Source organism: Monomorium pharaonis, chromosome 2 (assembly GCF_013373865.1).
Source record: "Monomorium pharaonis isolate MP-MQ-018 chromosome 2, ASM1337386v2, whole genome shotgun sequence".
NCBI lineage: Eukaryota > Metazoa > Arthropoda > Insecta > Hymenoptera > Formicidae > Monomorium > Monomorium pharaonis.
The window spans coordinates 30,563,902-30,583,790 of NC_050468.1; the positions used below are offsets into that span (position 1 = coordinate 30,563,902).

The 19,889-nt window shown below is 37.8% G+C and overlaps 1 protein-coding gene across 6 annotated transcripts in view; it reads right to left on the bottom strand.

The window, feature by feature from the left end:
- Nucleotides 1–19,889, bottom strand: part of LOC105831101 (rap guanine nucleotide exchange factor 2) — a 135,242-nt gene that overhangs the window by 56,539 nt on the left and 58,814 nt on the right. Inside the window, exon 1 of one of the 6 annotated variants that reach the window (XM_036283490.1) lies at nucleotides 9,565–9,994. The exons of the other annotated variants lie outside the window; for them this stretch is intronic. The gene's annotated coding sequence lies outside the window, so the exon portion shown is untranslated. Of the gene's footprint in view, nucleotides 1–9,564; nucleotides 9,995–19,889 lie in introns of those variants that run through there. 6 annotated transcript variants of the gene reach the window in all.

Sequence of the window (19,889 nt, forward strand, 5' to 3'; positions counted from 1 at the left end):
AGAGAGAGAGAGAGAGAGAGAGAGAGAGAGAGAGAGAGAGAGAGAGGAATAAAGGAGTAGTATTCTCTACCTGAATAATCTCTTATTTTTGCTCTCTACTCGAATCTAATGTCCGGATTACGGTTGGACCTACAAAAGGCATTAAATTACTTTCTAATGAGTTCATGGTGGAATATATAGAACTTTATATCAAGATGGAACACTCGCAAAAGTTCAAAGTAGAAAAGTAATATCATAGGTTTCAATCCAGAAGATAAATAGATAATTCGAAATAGATAATCTTCTCGACATCAAGATATTTTCTCTAGTACCATCTGTTCCGTCTTTAATACTTGTTAGATAGGCGAGCTTGAGATATAGAATGCTCTGTACAGCCTGTCATGTATAGAATTCACGAGAAACTGCTTTCAAGCCTTAAATATGCAGCTTTGCACATACACAAATGCTGTATTTGAACGCTGCACCGCGTTTCTGTTAGATAGCTCTGAAGATCAAGCGTGACGTGAAGCTTCTAATATATAAAGGATAAATTCCATAAAAGGGTACATCTAAAATATTTATATTAAAATGCAAAAACGGTCTGGAAATATTTCAATTTATCATGAAATAAAACAAGAAAATTGTTTAAAATTCTGCGATACGGTAACGAATCAATGATAATAAAATTAAGAAGTTAAATATTACTACCAATGTTGTAATTTTAAAAAAAGTGTGCTAACTTAAAATTAAATAAAAAGTCTTTATCTTCCAACTCGATTAATAAGTGCTGCTAAATACTTTTGCGCGTGCAAGATTTACACGCGAGTATCGTGATTACATTCTTCTCAAACTTTCGTAATCAATTACCGATTAAGTTGGGTTGACACTGACGACATACCAATTTTAGCTCAAGGTCCTACATTTACTTCAAACTTAATTAATTGTTATTACATCGATCGATGCAAAAGCGTGATGACCTTTTAGAAACGTGACTAATCGTCCTCATTCATTTCTGTGGAATAATGTCTGGAAAAATATTGATATTTATAATCGAACAGTCTCTCAATTTTTGAAATACGACGTGCTTCGATCGCTTCAGATGGTAGTAAACACAATATACATACGCGTGTCCATATTTCACACGATTCCAATTTTCTGTACATCCCCAGCGCATACATAGGCGCGCACGTGCACGCACTTATCCGCGTTGCATCGTCAATTTGGCAAAGTCTGGACGCGTGCACGCAGTTAATCAACGGATGAACCGAAACCAAACAGGTCAAACCGGTGGGTGTGTCATTCTCGTGCATTCGCGCGTTGCGTTCGCTGCACTTCGGTTCTCGCGTGCGTGCTGGAGTCCCGCTAAACACGAGTGTACCGAGGACGAGTGTGTGTGTGGGTGCATGTACGTATGTGTGAACGGCAACGCGTCTGCGTAAGTGCCGTTCGGCCGTTATTTGGAGCAATCTGGAGGTCATAAATCGCGGGCGGAGGTATCACGTTCGTACGTTCGTTTGCTGGATATACGCGAGGCGATAGAAAAATGTCAATAAAGCAGCCCCGGCTCGCTCGCTCGCTTTTTCCTCGTCACGTCGTCGTCGTCCAAAGTCTAAACGCATCGTCAACGTCGCCGCCCCGCCTCTGTCGACGCTCACGTTACATTTACCGCGTATCGATGTGACGGTGGCGAATCGATTTCAACGGCTCGCGTTACTTCCGAGTTACTCGCGCGACGTCGATCCACGCGCGTACACAGGCAAGGCAGGTCTGAAAAAGAGACGAGTGGAAAATACGAGTGGCGGCGAGAGATAAATAGCGCCACGTAAACGCGATTACTGTCCGTGGCAAGTAAATTGATATTTATTTCGAACGCAATTAACGTAGGCACTGTTACGTTCGACGCGAGGCGCGCTTTCGCGCATTTCAATGTCCGAGCAAAAATTCGGAGAGCGTCGAGGAATTTCAAGAGTTACTTCACCACGCATTAATATTACGTTTCAGCGTTTAGGACTGAGGATAGATCTGTTTTACCGGTAAAGCAAAAATCTTTGTAACGAGAGAGATTTTATATGCATTTCTTTTATAAATTTGAATATTTTTTCCGTTTTCGGTTAGGTCCAGTTTACAGACTGATATTACTACGTATACTTTAATTCTAGAAGAGAAACGTTCAACTTCGTAAAAGAAATACGTACGAAATCTCGTTACGAAATTTTCGTTACGTATTTCTTTCATAGATTCGGAAATTTTTCCCCGAACTAAGGTACGCGTATTAACGTTAGTCTGTGAACTGTGGGCTTTATATCGAGGACGACAAGGATAATACGCACAAAATCTTGTTAATAATGTGCGCCAGTGATTCTACATTATCGAGTTTGACGGTCACACCGGGGCGTTCCAGGGAGGCACAACACCGCGCGCGATGTTCACGCCGCACGATTTGCCTCCGTAAGCGACGAGCCTCTCGAGCGGCCGCTAGAAATAATCTATCTCTTCGTATTAAGCGATGTAAGTGCGCGCGAGGCGCGCGAGCTTCGTGGCGCGGAAAGAACGCGCGCTCGTCATGCATCGGCGGGATAACAACGTTTATATATCGCGCGGGTTTACGTCGCGATTTCTATCGGTCGGTGCGGACGACACAAAGTCCGCTGTCGCAAATATTTACAGAGAGCATCGACAAATCGATCCTTCACGCCCGAGCGCGGATCAACGATGCTATCCCTCTCCCCGTTGGAGGGGGCAGTGACCGGTGGCGAGGGGAGGAAAACAAGGGAAAATAGGTGCAAAAATCGATGACGCAATCGTTTCAGCGCACCGCGCGCATACTAGAGTATCGGTACCGGCTAGCGGAATTTATCCGATAATGCGATGATATGGCTGGCATGCGATGTGTACGGTGTCGTTAGTTAACCCTCTATAAACCACATATCTGCCCCTCTATGGAGAATATTATAATCGTCAGGGAGGGGAAAAAGAACGAGTACAACACCGACGGTGTTATCCTCGTCCGATCGATATCAAGTTAATTGAATAAAGCGCCATATTATTTGCATAATTAATGTAACGGTGAACCGCTTAGCCGATTGATCTCCGTCTTCCTCTTAGAGTTATTAAAATGACTGCGGGACAAGAAGACGGGCGATATACTGCTATTTATAAAAATATCATTTTCATCATTAGTTTTCACATTATAGATCTGAAGAACAAGAGCAAACAATGTAATAGATACTCGCGCTCTCTCTCTCTCTCTCTCTCTCTCTCTCTCTCTCTCTCTCTCTCTCTCTCTCTCTGAAGAAATAAATGCATCTACGCAAGTTCCAATTGATCGTCCTACGAAAAAAGAGGAAGGGAAAGGGAGGAAACGAATGGTTTTACATCTGTATGCCTTACGTAAGTCTCGAAGGGAAGTGTATCAGAAATACCAGCTCAAAGTGATTTCGAGAACTCAAGACACGTGTTTGTCCTTTGGCAGAAAGCGACGCGTGTATGTCCCCGCACGATCTTTTCACAATTAATTGGTAGACACAATGTCTCCGAGAAGAACTCCCGCCCTAATGCGAGTCACGTTGTCTTTAGGAAAATGCAAACGGTTGATATTTCTGAAAGATACTATTGCGAGAAATAAAGAATTGTAGCTATTTAATGAAACGGCAATGTGCCTTACAAAGATAATTATCGAGCACACTGTAAAAAATTATATAAATTATGTAATATAAATAAATAACATTATATAATATAATATAAACTATATGTTATTTAGCGTGATAGACTGTGATAAGTGAAAGAAATTGGCGTTATGGGTGATTCTGACTCTTTAATCGAAACGTGCCATGCACCTTTAGTATATAGTTCGATGTACATCGATCATCATTTCGCGATGTGTACATGGCAATCAAACTTCCACTAAATCATATACTAAAACGTCAATCACTTGTCATTATATTATAATAGGTATAGCCAACACAAATGGAATTGTTTTCAATGTTGTAACTCGTTAATGGAATATCGTATCGGAATGGAATATCGCGCGCGAGAACAAAACTTCCCGCTTTACAGATTTACAATGCGCGAAGGCACGTCGGAACGATTGCTTTTTATGGGTTTTTCGGAGTAACCGAGACTCAAAATTCGTTACGTAAAAATATGATTTTAACTTTCTAATGGGCATTTTTTCCCCCCACATCCGTTTTTCACGCAACCATCAATTACATTAATATTGTTTATACCGTTTAATATATCTAAAATCGAGAAAGCATTATGAAACATCAATTGCCTCACATATTACGCGTTATAAAAGAAAAAAAAAATGAGATCCCTATCTCGAATTCCAAATTTCACGAGTATTATGGGTGACTCTGACCAACAGGATTGAATATCCAATCTGAGTTTAACATCAACCGAACACACCGACGGAATAATTATCACGATGGGTGTCGCTCTGCTCCCGAGCGATTCCTATTGGCCGCCGCGATTAATTATCGCTGCCTGACAAGCCGTATTGTTTCACTTTGCTGTCCGACAAACGCGTCTGCCGCCGTTACCGGAGTAGAAACGGTAACTCCCGCCTGTACGCTCGTAACAGCGTCGAAACGGCGAGAGAAATGAGGAAGCGGAGCAACGACGTGTAACAAAACGCGTACGTGAACGGTGCCGATCGAAGCACCGGAAAACGAACGCGTGCGAAAATACTCGTCGCTCGGAGGAGAAGACACGTCGTCGTCGACGATCATCGACTAAAAATTAACGGGAGAAAGAGAGAAGCCGGCAACGCAAAAAAAAGCGGGCGCTTTTATCGAGATTGAAATCTTTCTCCTTGATATTTCGGGATTTCTACATATTCCAGGTGAACGATCCGTACTCGCCATCCATCTCGATGTGCCGTCGATGGAAAGGTAAATTTAGAAGCAACGACAGCGAAGCGCGCCAAAAATAAATTAAATTTCAAGTTATCTCGCTCCCATACTTGTAATAGAACTTTCCTTTTCACGTTTCAAAATTCAGACAAAGAAAAAATTAGTATCTACAATCATTGTTTCACATATATAAAAAAAAACATAAAATACTTTTTGTAGAATTGGATCATCTTAAATTTCAGCAAAAATATCATATCTTTCAATATTTTAATAGTCATTGTATAAAAAACACAATATAATTGTTTCGATAATAATAATATGAACAGATTCTAATTCTTTGTTTGAAGATCTTGTTATTTTTTATCCAATATTTTTTCCCCTCAATTCAATGAAAATTATTACTGAATAATAGGAATATATTTTTTCTCGGTGAAAAACTATACAAAGTTCTTCATATAAAGTAAACTCGAATATAATAGTGTCTTTAAAATGCAAAAAAAAACGTATTTTTATTTTTATTATTTTTTGATAACACATATTATATTTTACTAAAACTTAAAACGCGTAATGCTGTCTACATTAAAGAAAAAAATATTCTCAAAAAATATTATATTATCAAAATATTGAAATATAAGCATTGATCATTTTCCCTGATTTTTAGGCAAAAGATGGTCATAGTATTATGAAACAGTGGACCATACATATTTTGTATACTTAACATTTTATAAAATAATAAAAAAAACTTATTAAAATTTAAAAAATAAAACATCTTATTCAAACTGTGAGAGAAAGAAACAATTTCATATTTATTTTAAAAAAATAAAAGGAAATAAAAGATATAATCACATGTTACAATTTACATATCTTCGTTATGTCTCTAACATTGATTATGATCTCAACTGTAATTTATTCGACGTTGTAGTTTTCATTAAGCACAAGATAAACTTTGTAGGCAGTCGAAAGTAAAAACGTGATATAATATTCACAATATATTATGTCAAATAACGTACATAAATTACTGTAAATATTGATTATCTTCGAGAATAACCACAAGACATTTAGCAATTATTGAATAAATTTTAGTCTATGGTAATCTTTTTTCGTATGGCCATCATACTCTAGGAATCTAGTTTATCCTAAGCAAATCTGTTCAAGTTTAACAAGTTCCTTAATGAAGATTTCACATTCCTGCTTATATATGAGACAATGATTGTAGAATGATTTGAGACTAACTTTTACCGTGTAACAAATCGTATATTGAATTATTAAGCTACAACACGCGCGATCGATAAAAATCTCTTCTCTTCAAGTCGTATAAGAACTATCACCCAATCACGCGTCTTATTTTCATAAATTCGCGAGGCTGCATCTTCGTATCGCGGTAACGACGAGTAACGGCACTCGTTTACACGCGACTCGTTGCAAACGAACGTGGACGCTTTCAACGAGATTGGGTCTCGACGGAATTGCTCGCTCGCGAAAGGGAAAAGTTTCGTCGGGGGGGAAGAGCAAGAGAGAGAGCGAGATTCGCTTTTCTCCTCGATAGTCCCCGTAGCCGGCCGACCGTCTCATTTCGAAAACGAAGTTCTGGTATTGAGTAAATAAGTGCAGATTGCAGCACCACGGCTACGGAACGGATAAATATATATATATGTATACACGGGGCTTGAAAATAATTTCGTTGCTCGCAATTTCCGTTCGCCGATGTTACGCGATGTGCGCGCCGCGCGCAGTAACGCAACGTTAATTAAAAAACGGCGTAATGCAGTAACTGGCGCAAAAGCGCCGGAGATACGCCGGATTATTCTTTGCCGAGCGTGAGCTACGAGCTCGCGGGAAAAATTTGCATCGTCAGCGCCGCGCCGCGCCGCCGCCGTCGTCGTCGCCCCGTCGCGTTGCGAACGAGCAGCAATTTCTATACCGAAACTGCAGCGGCACGTGGTGCTCGTTCGGCAGCGTCAGCTGGGTCAAGGTCCTCCTCCTCCTCCTCCTCCTCCTCCTACGGAGTGCGTGTGCACGGCGAAATTTTGATCCGCGGGAGGAAAATTTCGCGGCGAGGGCGAAATTCCTTTCCGGCGGAAACACGAGACACGGCTCGGCGCCGAGAGCGCCCGCCCGCAATGTAAAATTACAATCCCGCGCGCGTTTAAACAATTCACACACGTCGAGCACACACGCCGGGTAAGCCGTTAAACAGCGGAATCAGATTTGCTAGAAATTATGCAAAGGTTTTCAATTCCCCTTTCTCACTGTTTATTTGAAAGCTTCGCAAAATATCAAAGGTTGCGCGCCGCATAACAAATTCTCGAAAGAAATTAAATTAAAACACGGCGAGTACCTTCAATCGTTTCTTCCCTTTTTTTGCCGAGCAGGTCTGAAATATATATGATTGCGACATAAAGGGGGATAATCATCGTCGGTATTCTGGAAATTATATAAAGCGCGGAGGAGAATGGCGTAATGAGACGCTCGCCGATGCGTTTTCCTCTTGCGTATTACGCAATTCTCGTAATTGCAGGAACAACACGTACGAACGCACATCAGCGCCTAATTCATATATATAGAGAAGGTGATTACGATTAGATGTGAAGTAATGGAATTTACGATTTACTTTGTGTTGAATTTTGAGGATAACTGTCTAGATTATTTCTTTACACATTGTGTAGATGTTATAACATTGCTACTAGTTATGAATATTTATCGCGCTGTCAAATAAAAGCTGTATTTCAGTATTGCGGGTAAATGAAAGTTTTGCAGATGTGTATTCTTTATGTCATTACGAGAAATATGTCGGGTATTAATCTTTTTAACTTTAGTGTAAAGGGTTGAAGGGTTTGAGTATAGCTTTTGAATGACGTAATTGAATTTAATTATAATTGAATTTAATTAATTGCATACATATATTTGACGTAAAAAAGTTATATTGCCTGCATTCAGGATTATGGACCACTTAAGAGTCTAAGTACTATAATCCATATCTAAATCTATACTTCGAATGTAATTTGATTATACTTTTATTTTACTTATTAACTAATATATTGTTTATTATAATACTTTAATAATACTCTTGTATATATAATGTGCAAAGTCGCAGATTCTTTTACATCTATTTTTGATACTTTTCTGTGCTATTATGTACAAGATATTGATACTTTTGTGATTTGACAAAGAGCGTTAATTTTTTACTTTTTAGACATAAAAATAAAATTTTGAGAATATTTGTTGATTGTTCCATATTCCCCTACAGGTTCCATAACCGCAATCTCTTCAGTAAATTATTAATTACGTTCGTTATGTATATCCGAAGAAGTTTTGCTTATAACATGATTAGAACTTTATGAGTGACAAACTTGTACCGACAAGAATCATGTCACGTAAATATTTACTGAGTTATTAAAATAAAACAAAATAGTAGTTCATAATCCCCCTTCTCTCCTCTATACGCTCATGGTTAATTTATATCGCGCGTTCTCGGCGGCGATATCGCGAGATAAAAGTTTTTTGCGTTAACGCTTTAATATTCCTTTAATATTCCAACGATATTTTCAAATCTTATCGCTGCTGACCTTCCCTCGTTCACGTTACGTTTGTTTCCGGCCTTCATTCATAGAGCTGCACGAACGTTGATTCATAAAAACTAGGTGACTATTTTCAACGACTTTTCCAGCCGGAATATATGTATATTTATATATATTTAGCGCGTTATGGTTTATTTTTTAATTATGCGCGCGCGCTCTCATTGTAAAATAGTCTTTCAACTCGCCATGCATATTCCGCTATGCATATTTATATCACCGCGACGCTTCTCCGCTCCATCCCGCGTGAAATGAAATTATTTTCGACAGGCTTCCTCATCCATCTCTTCTCGTAATCGAAAAATGCGCCGCGCAATTAAATTGAATTGATGAATTGGGGAAGCGTGAATCGAGCGTAAAACGGGCAACGCGGATTTCCTTTCGAGGTGAAAAATTTTTCTGAGAGAGGAAACCTCGAGTGCGGCATAATCGTCTATAACGCTTTTCAAATAATTAATGTAAATAAAGTAAGTTATATATTCTGATTGTCGAGTCTCTTACGGGGGAAAATTCGCAAATAAACGCGCGAACAAATTCACACGGTGCGCCAGACGTATATGTTAGAGTCGCGTGAATCGACCGGAAGCAAATAAACACACACGGCTGTTATATTCAAAAAGCCACGCATAGTTCCGGCTAGATAACGCGAGTACCGCCCGCCGCCGCCGCCGCCGTCGCCGCTCTCGCGAGAGCAGCGAGATTATCGCGGAAGTGAATTATCGTTCGGTTCGCGCTTTTAATAACAACGCGTAACGTTATTCTCAAATTTCCCGCCGCGTCAATGGGACCGTAATAATAGCGGCGGCAAACACATCGAGGCACGCATCGCGCGTGTGTACACACACGCGCGTAAATAGCGCCTCTCTCGCCGTCGAAAGCTATCGACGCCCAAACAGCTCCGGCAACAACAATACGTGCGTGTCCTACCTCAGAAATTCAGAATTACCGGCGATCCGGACCACGCCAATGACCGACCGAATCGATTATACATGAATATATTAAAGGGCTGGAATATATTTAAAAAACAGAAAAAAAAAAGAGGAAAAGAAACGTAAATAAAGATCTCGCGCGCGCGAGATGGGATTAATGGCACGATCGATGAGGCCGGCTCGCGCGAATCTCGGAGCATTGCAGGCAGAACCCGCCGCCCAAACAACCTGTCCTGTTGTCTCGTCCTGTCCTCTATCCTCGTCCTTCCTCCTCCCTCTCTCTCTTTCACTCTCCTTCTCTCTCTCTCTCTATGTCTCTCTGCCGCGTCCTGTTCGGTCGCAGCTGCCGCTGCTGCCGCGCTCGTAATCCACTCAACAAGCGGCACTCAAACTCCAAGATTGACACTCCGCGAACCGAGGGAGAGAAAAGGCGACGACGGGGAGGAAGGGGAGATTTTCCTCCCCTCGCACTGCCACGCGCGTAACGCGGTCGTCGAACGGGAAGGCGGAAATCACGACGAAATATTGGCGTTCGTCGATGTATTTTCCCGATGCGATGCGGCTCGCTTCGAAAGACCGGGAGCCGCGCGGTCGACACACACGCGCGCGCCCTCCGTGACGTCTGAAGGTATACTGGCGCTCTCTCCCGCTCCCGCGCCGCCGCTCACGCGCACGACGAACCACCACGACGACGCGCGCGACGCGACGCCGCGCCGCGCCATCCGCCGTCCGGCGCTCGCGCGCCCTGCCGGACGCTTCGGAAAGCAAATTCGGAGTATATCCGCACTCTCCTCGTGCGATCAATCCGACACCGATTGCGACGAGGTGAGAGATTTTCTCTTTCCGGCATGCCGGTTGCTCTCGCGCGGATCCAGGACGTTTTTACGCGCATAAAAGTATGAATAATCCACACACATTCAGGATTTGTGTATTTCTCAAGACGTCTGTATCTCTTTTTTTTTTTATGTGGACAGTAACAAAAACAACGGGAACTATTGTAAATTGGATATGACGATCAAAGCTGGAGATTTTAAATATAAAATATGAATAATTAACATTACTTGTATGTAATACAAACCATATAAACTATTGTTTTATACGTCGCCTGTAATAAATAATAATCCATAGAAGATTCAGGTTTCTATTAGAAATAGTGAAAATTGTATTTCTTTCACTTTTAATATTATCAATATTAAAGTTAGATATATAATATTATCAATTTCATGTGTAGTATTTTAAAATAAAACTATATAATACTAAAAAATAAAAGGTTTACCATTTCTGATGAAATTTGAATTTTCTATAACATAGAAAATTAATTATTAATTTATTATTGTTATTGTTATTAATTAATTATTGTTTACGCATAAAATATAATCGTTTATAACGTCCGATCCTGCTCACATTACATGTATATGTAAACTATATTTTACGTGTCATTTACATTTATGTAAACAGTAATTCATAAAATATGTACATAAAATGAAAATTTTATTATTCACAGTAAAAATTATATTCCATTTTTTAATTTTTAATGTTATACACTTTTATTTTATCAATCTAAAATCTAATATATATTAACAATCTTATAACCTAATTATTTTTGTCCGCAACGTAAATATGTAAATATAATCCATGTAGACGTAATTTTAAACTTTATACACAACCCTGCTCAGATCGGAATGGCTCTCTGTATTTTCGGAATTATTGACTTTAACCGGATCACTTTGTTGTCGAGAAAAAAATTCGCTCTCTCGCGGAAAATAACACATCCAGCGCTTTCTAAATGTTTTGTGATTATTTAGGTCGCCCTTTACGTTTTCAATTAATGTTTTCCCTCGCTTCTCTTAAGCGAGCCCTCGAAAAACACTACTGCTAAAGGGGAAACGCTACTCTCCGCTTTACTGAATTTCCCATCCTGTTCTCGAGTAGCAATTTCTCGCTAGCGCTCCAGCTGGCGGATATTTTGATTTACAACGGCCGAGCGATACAGCAATTTTTGCTCAGCGCGGAAAGGGATAGTTTACGTGGCACGCGGAAACGAGTAGATTTCCTATGGCAAATTAAATCCCGAGCCGAGATGGAAGATGGTAGGTGCAAGTCGAGGAGGACACGAGGAGCGAAGGAAATGCGAGGAAAATGCGGCGGATGCGCGATTCCTTTCGCTCGGTTTAACAATTCTGCAGCGCGCGTTAAAAAAGCTTCTTCCGTTTTTTTTTTTTTTTTTTTTTTAATTATTCCATTTAAATCCGCGTGGGCGCACGTACACGACTCGCGAACACGGTTCTTCCAAATGCAAAACTACTGCAAGTGCCAATTAGAAAAGCGATTAAACGGAGATAGTGATGACGGAGGCAGAAGTCTGTCTCCTCCGAGGCACTGCTTCGTAGTGAATTTTCCCCGCAGTATTAACAGTACGCAGAATTAATTCCGTTATATCGCAAATAATCCTTCTCGTTCGTATGTTCTAAGAGAAATATATCCATTTTTTCAGAAAGCATATAATCATCTTCATCGCTTACGTTAATTTTTTAAAAATAATATTATAAATTTGTAGTCTTTCTTCTCTCTGTTAATTTGACACGTGTTTCGTCATTTATATTTTTTAATAGTATCATTAATATTTCTTAATTTTTATCGATTTTATATTATGTTACATAACACAGAGAGAACTCGTAATATCTTAATGTTATATACTTAAGTGTATCACACAACTTCTGTAAATATTGATGTGTACAACCTAAGAAAAAAATTGTGTATTTCTTACCGTAGTACCTAAGCAAAACTTGAGGTAGAAATGTGCGAATCAGGATTTTCTGAACGCTGAACGAATCGAATTATTGATTCATAACTTTTAATTATTATTAACATAATTATTAACATAATTATTAACATAATTATTATTAGGTTGAAATTAATACATGGATAAATAATAAAATATTTTTATACTGTAAAAAAAATAATATTGATTATGAAGTTTTAAATAATTATTTGATAAGATATCCAATATATGTAATTCATATTCGAACCTCTTTCGTTCGTACATCTCTAACTTGAAGCCTCAAAATTAATATGTAAAAATCGTTCGCGGTAAATTCAGTCTCTACTCCCATAGTTATTGCTCCTCTTCTACTTAAGTACAAAACGCTCGTTACTTTACTCTCATCGCGATTCGCTCATTAATGAAAGCTTAATTAGGCGAGTTCGCCTTTTTATCCAAACGATAGTTACTTCCGGTTCCGCTTCCTTCAACTTCTGTGCAAATGAGCTGACTGAGATTATTTTACCGTCATCTGCACGAATCTATTAGAGTTAGAATTATTTACTCCCAAATCGGGAGATAAAATCGACAGCAATAATCTCTTTCCGCCGAAACGAGCAATTATATATTAAAAAATGTTAAAAGCCAAAAAAAATCGATATTTTATTTTCTTCCCAAGAACGTACCTTTTTGTTTTCTCTCAGAATAAAAATTTAAAAAAAAATCCGAAGCTTTCTTTTCTAAATAACCTCTTCGTGACGAGTTATTGGAGTCTCTTGAAAAGCAATCGTGCGTGCGTGCGTCGAGCAATAACTGCGTTGCCTACCTTGTATCTCTCTGCTCCCCTCAATTTCTACGAAACCATTAATTCGCCCAACGTCTATTAAACAGACTAGTCAAAATGACAATTGTGCGTTTTCCTTGTACATAATTTCTAGGAATTGATGCTCGCGAGATACAAAGCGTAACTTGACATACCGTGATACCGTTTCGTTTTCATTTCCATTCGCCACGTGGTCCCGCGTCTGCGATCCGTTTAAATAATTTTTGCCCCGCAATTACATCAATTTTCGCGCTAGAAGCTAATTAAACTCACGGCGTCACGCCAGCGCCGAGCATAGAGTGAAAAACGTTTCTACTTTCTTAATGTAATTATTGCGCTGAAGTATACCGAACGGTGTCCCGGTTATAAAATACGGATGATACCTGTTTTTGCCTATATTACGGCATTGTGAAAGTTCAACATCGCAATGCGAGAACGTTTCGCCAACGTTTTGCTACGTGAATATTGGGGAAATCGAAAACAACCGTCTATTGTGGAATAAATTGACATACATTTTTTATAGCTACTTAAATCTTCTCAATGTTTTAATATATTCTTTGCACTAAGAATATGTGAAAACAACATACAAAGTGTCCAAAAATTCGCTAATTAAAGTATCATAGTTCTAGAGAAATTAAGCAAAAATAACACCGCAAATAATATTATTAAATAGACGTAATCGGCGCTTTTTTTTATATGTAATATTAAAAATGATCTGATAACAGATCGAAACGTCTATTAATCTATTTTGTCACACATCTAAAGACAATGAATTGCTACATAAAAACCCCCCGTAATGACATCATTTCCATTAAATTTTAAGTAAAAACGTTATTTGTAAATTTTATGTAGTCTTAAAGCTGGTTAATCACAGATTAAACGGTCACCTGTGTCGCGCTACCGTACCAATACCACCGCACGCGTGACTCATGAACAAATGAGGTTTATAATTAGCCAGAGTTTTAAACCTTATTTCTCGGAAACTACAAAAAAATTTACAATTTAAAATAAAAGCTTGCAAATAACTTTCTTAATATTCCAAGGATTTCCGTGGGTCGCCACGTAAGTATATTACCAATACACATATATAGATGTTGACTTTTGACGCTATGTACATTCGCTTCACATTCTCTCTCGTTTCATTTGGAATTATTGATTCTTTAAATTAATAATGCGGCGCTAAACGAAGAAGTCCCAATGTAACATGTTAATCTTGATAAGCGTCGCGATCGATCAATAGCAGCTATTCATCTCTGCGTCATTTCAATTTGAGCCAGCAACAGTTGGCTCATTTCGCCTCCGTTACAGTCATTAATTGTAACTCATTTCGCGCCCGAATCCCGCGTTTGTAATACACTCACATCGCATGAAAAGTGTAACGGTGATGTGATACAGCGTGAGAACGGTGTTGAAGCGAAATGCGGTACGGTATACGATATACGATATAAATCCCTAGAATCCGTGAAAAATTGAATTTGAAAGGAAGCGAATTCTTCGAACGATTGATATCGGATCACGTTTTTATGCGTCATATCGAAAGCGCGATTTATTAAAATCAATTCTCCAAGACAAAATCTTAACAAATCCTCCTCCTCCCAGATGAGTGGCATCGCGAAACGAAAACGTGGAAAACGTTATCAAATTTCCACGTTTGCATGTACGCAAGGTAATTACTGAGACTCGTCCGGTGAAGAGACTCGGTGTTTCTCGTACGCGACGACGACTACGATGCAGCACGTCCTCTCCTCGAACCCGGTCGGTCTATCGATCACGCTAACGGTGCGCGGTGGCCGGGATCGTGTGGCCCTTTCGCGTGTACCGACCGTGATGTCTTCTCGTGCTTCGAGCCTTCGCGAATCGTTTGCCAATCTGCCGCATGTGCATGTACCCCCGTTGTCATTTCCCCCTCCCGCCCCCCCTCCCCCTTTCGACTACGATCGCGTTTTGCTCCTGATATTGGATATCCTCCTCTCTCGGCGCGCGTCGGGTCGTGTCCTGCGGACTCCGGTGGCGGTGCCATATCGACCTGGCCCGCCGTCTAGACTAGACCTTCACCAGAATACCATGGCGATCGACCCGGCAACGTACCGGGTTTCCGGTACCGTTACGACGCTCGCTTTTTTTCGTCCTCGATGTTATACGCGCGCGTATGTGCCTCTCGATGAGAACGGCGAGATGAAACGACCGCCGTGACAACAACGTCGCGATATGGCGGAGCTCGCGCGCGTACATACACGGGCTCATGAATTCGTAAAAACGTATATGTACCATAAAAAAAAAAAAGCATGAAAAACGTCGACGTGACGTTTTATATAGTGCCGCGGAAAGGCAAATGTACAAATCCACTGAAAACTCGCTGAAAAAGTATATGTAATATATACAGGGTGTTCCGAAACTCGCGAATCAAGCGGCAAGAAAGTTTTCTTAAATTTAAGCAAACGGTTATTTGTGGATTTTTACTTCAAGAAGTAATTAATGAGACACAAAAGCTCACCAAATTGATCAGTCGGAGACGCTTAGGCTTACATTAGATTGCCTGTCACGCGGTTACTGAACTGTCAGTCGCACGACTCACGCGGTTTGTCTTGTTTAGTTTGCGCGATTAGCATTTTTAAACTCCTATATTTAAAAAATTGTCGAAAACGAACACTTACGAATAAATATTTTACTTAACTTTTCGAACGTTTCCTCGTTGTAGTATTTGAAGTCGCGAATTTTGGGACAATCTGTATATAACAAATGTTTGTCTTGAATCTTGGAATATTATCAACGTTGAAATTTCATCGTAATTTTACAATCGATAAAACGTACTGTTTTTAACATAAGTTATCATTAAAAAGTGAATACCTGCATGTGTACTATTTGCAATAAACGCATAAAATAATTCACGAAATCTAAGCAAATTATAAGTTTCGTTTTAGAATATTTACATTATTAATGAGGCGTACGTTAATACCGGGATTCTCCCGAAAATGGCTTTAATCTTCTGATAATCGCCATTAACGAACAATGACAGTGTCTCTCTGAGATTAAACGTACGTCCCAATCGGATCCGATCTAATCTGGTATTATACGACCAAAATCGGAAACTGGCATCGCCAGATCCGTTCGAATGTTGGAAGAAATTTCCAAAACGACAACATATATACTATTTCCTCATGAATTGGAAGCTGTGTGAAATACGTCCAGCTATAAAATCGCCACGTAATTCATTTTCTGCTCTCGATACGCCAAACCTGTCGATACCAGCACTGCGAAATAACCACGTAACCGTGGGAACACATAGAAAAAAAATTGCGAGAAGATATAAAATATAGACGTCATAGTCGTGAATAGTCATGGAATATTAAACAGAGCGCGAGCCATAAAACTTGAAATTTTTCCTATGCGTAAAATTCGGAAGGGAAAAAAAGTTGCGTAGCACAGCCTAAGAGAAAACGTAAGACGTGTAGAACAGAGAATAAAGTCTTGTCGCACGCTCTCGTCGTGGAAGTTATTAGGTCGAAGCCACTTCAGGAAAAATGTCGACCGACGACGAAGCGGTGGCAGGATTTTCTAGCAGTGCAACCGGATATAACGAAGTATTACGACCTACACAGACGATAAACGGGGGTGGCTTTTTGTCACGTAATTGCGGTGTACTATTCCCGAACTTATTACGAGTACAGTACAGCGCATGAGTTTTTTAATAATTGCAAAAAACGCATGTAGCAAAAATGAAAAATTTCATCAAATCGAAAACGTTAAATGTAAATAATATACGTTTGTATTATGCACATTGAATTATACGCATCACATTGAATTATCAATTATATAACTCTGTAAAGATAATATTATATAATAAAGTAAAATAATATTTTATTATTATATCTGTTTCTCCACGTACATTTTTACTTTTATTCAAAAATCTATTGCAATATTTTTTATTTCAATTAACTTCACGAAATGTATTTAAAAAATCCGTATATAAATGGACTATCCTTGTTAAATAGACCTCTATGGTTTATTATACAAATGTATCCTGCAGAAGGCCGAAAAATATCATATGGCAAACACGTGCCCCGCTTAAAGAATGTGAGCTTAGGAGTAAAGTTAGGAGCTTAGGATTTTCTGGAAAGGTTGCCGAGAAATCAACGAGAAAAACAGATCTTTTTTTATCACAGATATTTTTCATGTTATCGCATACAGTATGAAAAAATAAACACGATCGATATCTTGCGGCTGTTGAATATATTAGTTTTTACGCGTTGGATGAAAGTAACAATCTCATGAATATTTCAAAGTAAATATATTTAAGGCAGAAATAGTTCCATTATAATAATAAACTGATAGATTGAAGTGGATGGAGTAAAATCGATTTCAGAGATATAGTATTTCGAGAATGAGACATTAGGATAGAAGATATCTGACAGCTGATCGACGAGGAAATTCACTTCGAGCAAACGACTAATTAGATTAGACCGACTCTTCGCATCGAGTATTCTATCCACTGCCATCCATTTTTAGATTTTCGTTGTATTCCTTCTTAAATATTTTCTGTAAATATTTCAACAAAATATCCAAATATAAATTAAACAAGAATCGTCATATCCTTTATAAATCTATCGATATAATTAATAATTTAATATTACAGTTTTTAAAATATATGATGTGGCGTGTAGCGTATTTATATATAAATTTTACATATAAATACAGTATAAAAGTATAAAATAATAATATTAAGTTATAAGATATTTTATATAAATAGCACAGGACATAAGTTTTTCGGTCGAAACAAATCTTAGTACTTAATATTTTCTTATCATTTACTTATTAAATACATTAATTATTAAATGCATATTTTTCAATTCTATAAAAATATAAAATCGTTATATCTTCTTAAAAAAAAAAAAAGAAACGAAATAAATCACGTTATCATTTATTAAAACAACAAATATTTTCCAATTATTTTCATAATTTTGATAAATCAAAATATCCAATTATTTTTATAAAAACATAAATTAAAAGTACATATTTTTTAAATTATGATTGGTTTAATAAACTTCGAATCAATAATAATTGTATACCATTATTTATAATTCTAATATTTCATCATTCAATAATTATACAGTAATTTATAACATAGAAAGATTAGAATTTTTGAAAATTTTGACATCTATAATTTTTTAAAGCATACATCCCTCACATCTCAAATCGATGTTTTGCTACGATCGATAAATCGCGAATGCACGTTTTTATTTGCTCGACCTACGTATCGGATCTAAAAAATGAAGAGGCTCTAAGAGAGTCTTGAGTAGCTGGGGAAGCGCAAGGTGACTGCATCAAACCATCGGTCTTTTCTTGTTTTTCTTTTCTTTTTTAATTGAAAGAATAAAAAAAGATGAGAGGGAGAGAAAGCAACCACCACCACGCCGTGAGAAGCGGTTTCGCGATGAGAGAGGGAGCACGGTATTTCTAAAGGTACTCGACGTACTTGATGAAGCCCGCGGCAAAGAGTGGTTCGCCTGCAAATAAGCCGGCTTGGTCTTTTTTTCTTCCCCTTTCAATATCCAACTATGAACTCGAGCGAGCTCATTGGATCCCGACTAAATACTCCAACTTCGCGCACCCTCATATGTCAATCCAAACATCGAAGTTTAATGCGCGGAATAATTAACACTTTATTCCGAGTATAACAGTTTTGATGCCATAGTTCTATAATCTTATTTAAATTTTTTTTAATTTTTCGTTTTACTTTTAAATTAGTAGTTAAATGTTCATGTGCATCCTTCAATGTGGCAGCAGCTGATTGAATTTGACAATTTGAAAATAAATCACAGCTCTCTTCCTTTTCGATATACGATAAAATAGTAAACATTCTTTACCATCAGCAAATTGTGCCAACAGTTTCGTTACCGATCGTTGTTCGCGCGCTCAAGAGATAAATACACTAGAATAGTAGGAGTGTATATAAATCTACAATAAATGAATTATTGCTGAAAAGTGCGAAAAAGTATTCGATCGATTAAAGACATCGAACAAAAAAAACATTACAATACAAAATACGAACTGCTTCGATTAGATATCATAACGTAATATGTGCGTTACATAAAAATACCCTTTTTTTTTAATTATTAGCATTTTTTATATTCAAAGCATCTTATTGCTATCTAATATTTTCTCAGAATTAAATATATATGACTAAATTAAGAAAATAGCTTTTGTATATAAAAATATGGTGAGTAATGTGACAGAACTTTACTTGATACTAAAAATATATTTAAAAACATTAAAAATTAACAAAATTACACTGTATGTTTGCAAATATTAATGTAAACAAGTATTTTTGTCACTACAAGATTAAATGATATTAAACAATGAAGAATTAATCTATTATTATTATCGTATTTGGAATCTCATCTTTCATCGATATTCATAAATCACATTGAAATTCTTAAATAAACCACTCAATCATGAAAATACCATCTTCAATATTATATAAGAGATTATTTTACCAGGTAATTGCAACTCGGTCATATCCCTTCCAATCGCGATATAGCTCCATCGATCAATTTAGATTAACAAAAACAAATCAGTAAATATATTCAAAAAGAAGCGAAGATTCTTCACATCAATTCCAATTCTAGATTATATTTATTTTTAGCTCGTTTTTTTTACCATTTCAACTAACAATTACGAAAGATCAGAATATATTTGAGCTCATCAATAAAATCACCGAAAGATTTAAAAAAAAAAAACAATTTGCAACTTGCATGTGACAATGCACCTAGCAGTCTAACAACTGTTTTTTTTTTATAATCTATTTTTAAATTACACTTTTCGAACATAAACAACACATCCCACTCGGTTTAATAATAAGAATATGACATTATACGAGCGAGTATAGTAAGTAATTATAATTTACAAACGACGCAAAATATGAAATTTTCAGCTCTCGGAAAGAAAAATTGTATGCTTAACGATTATGTA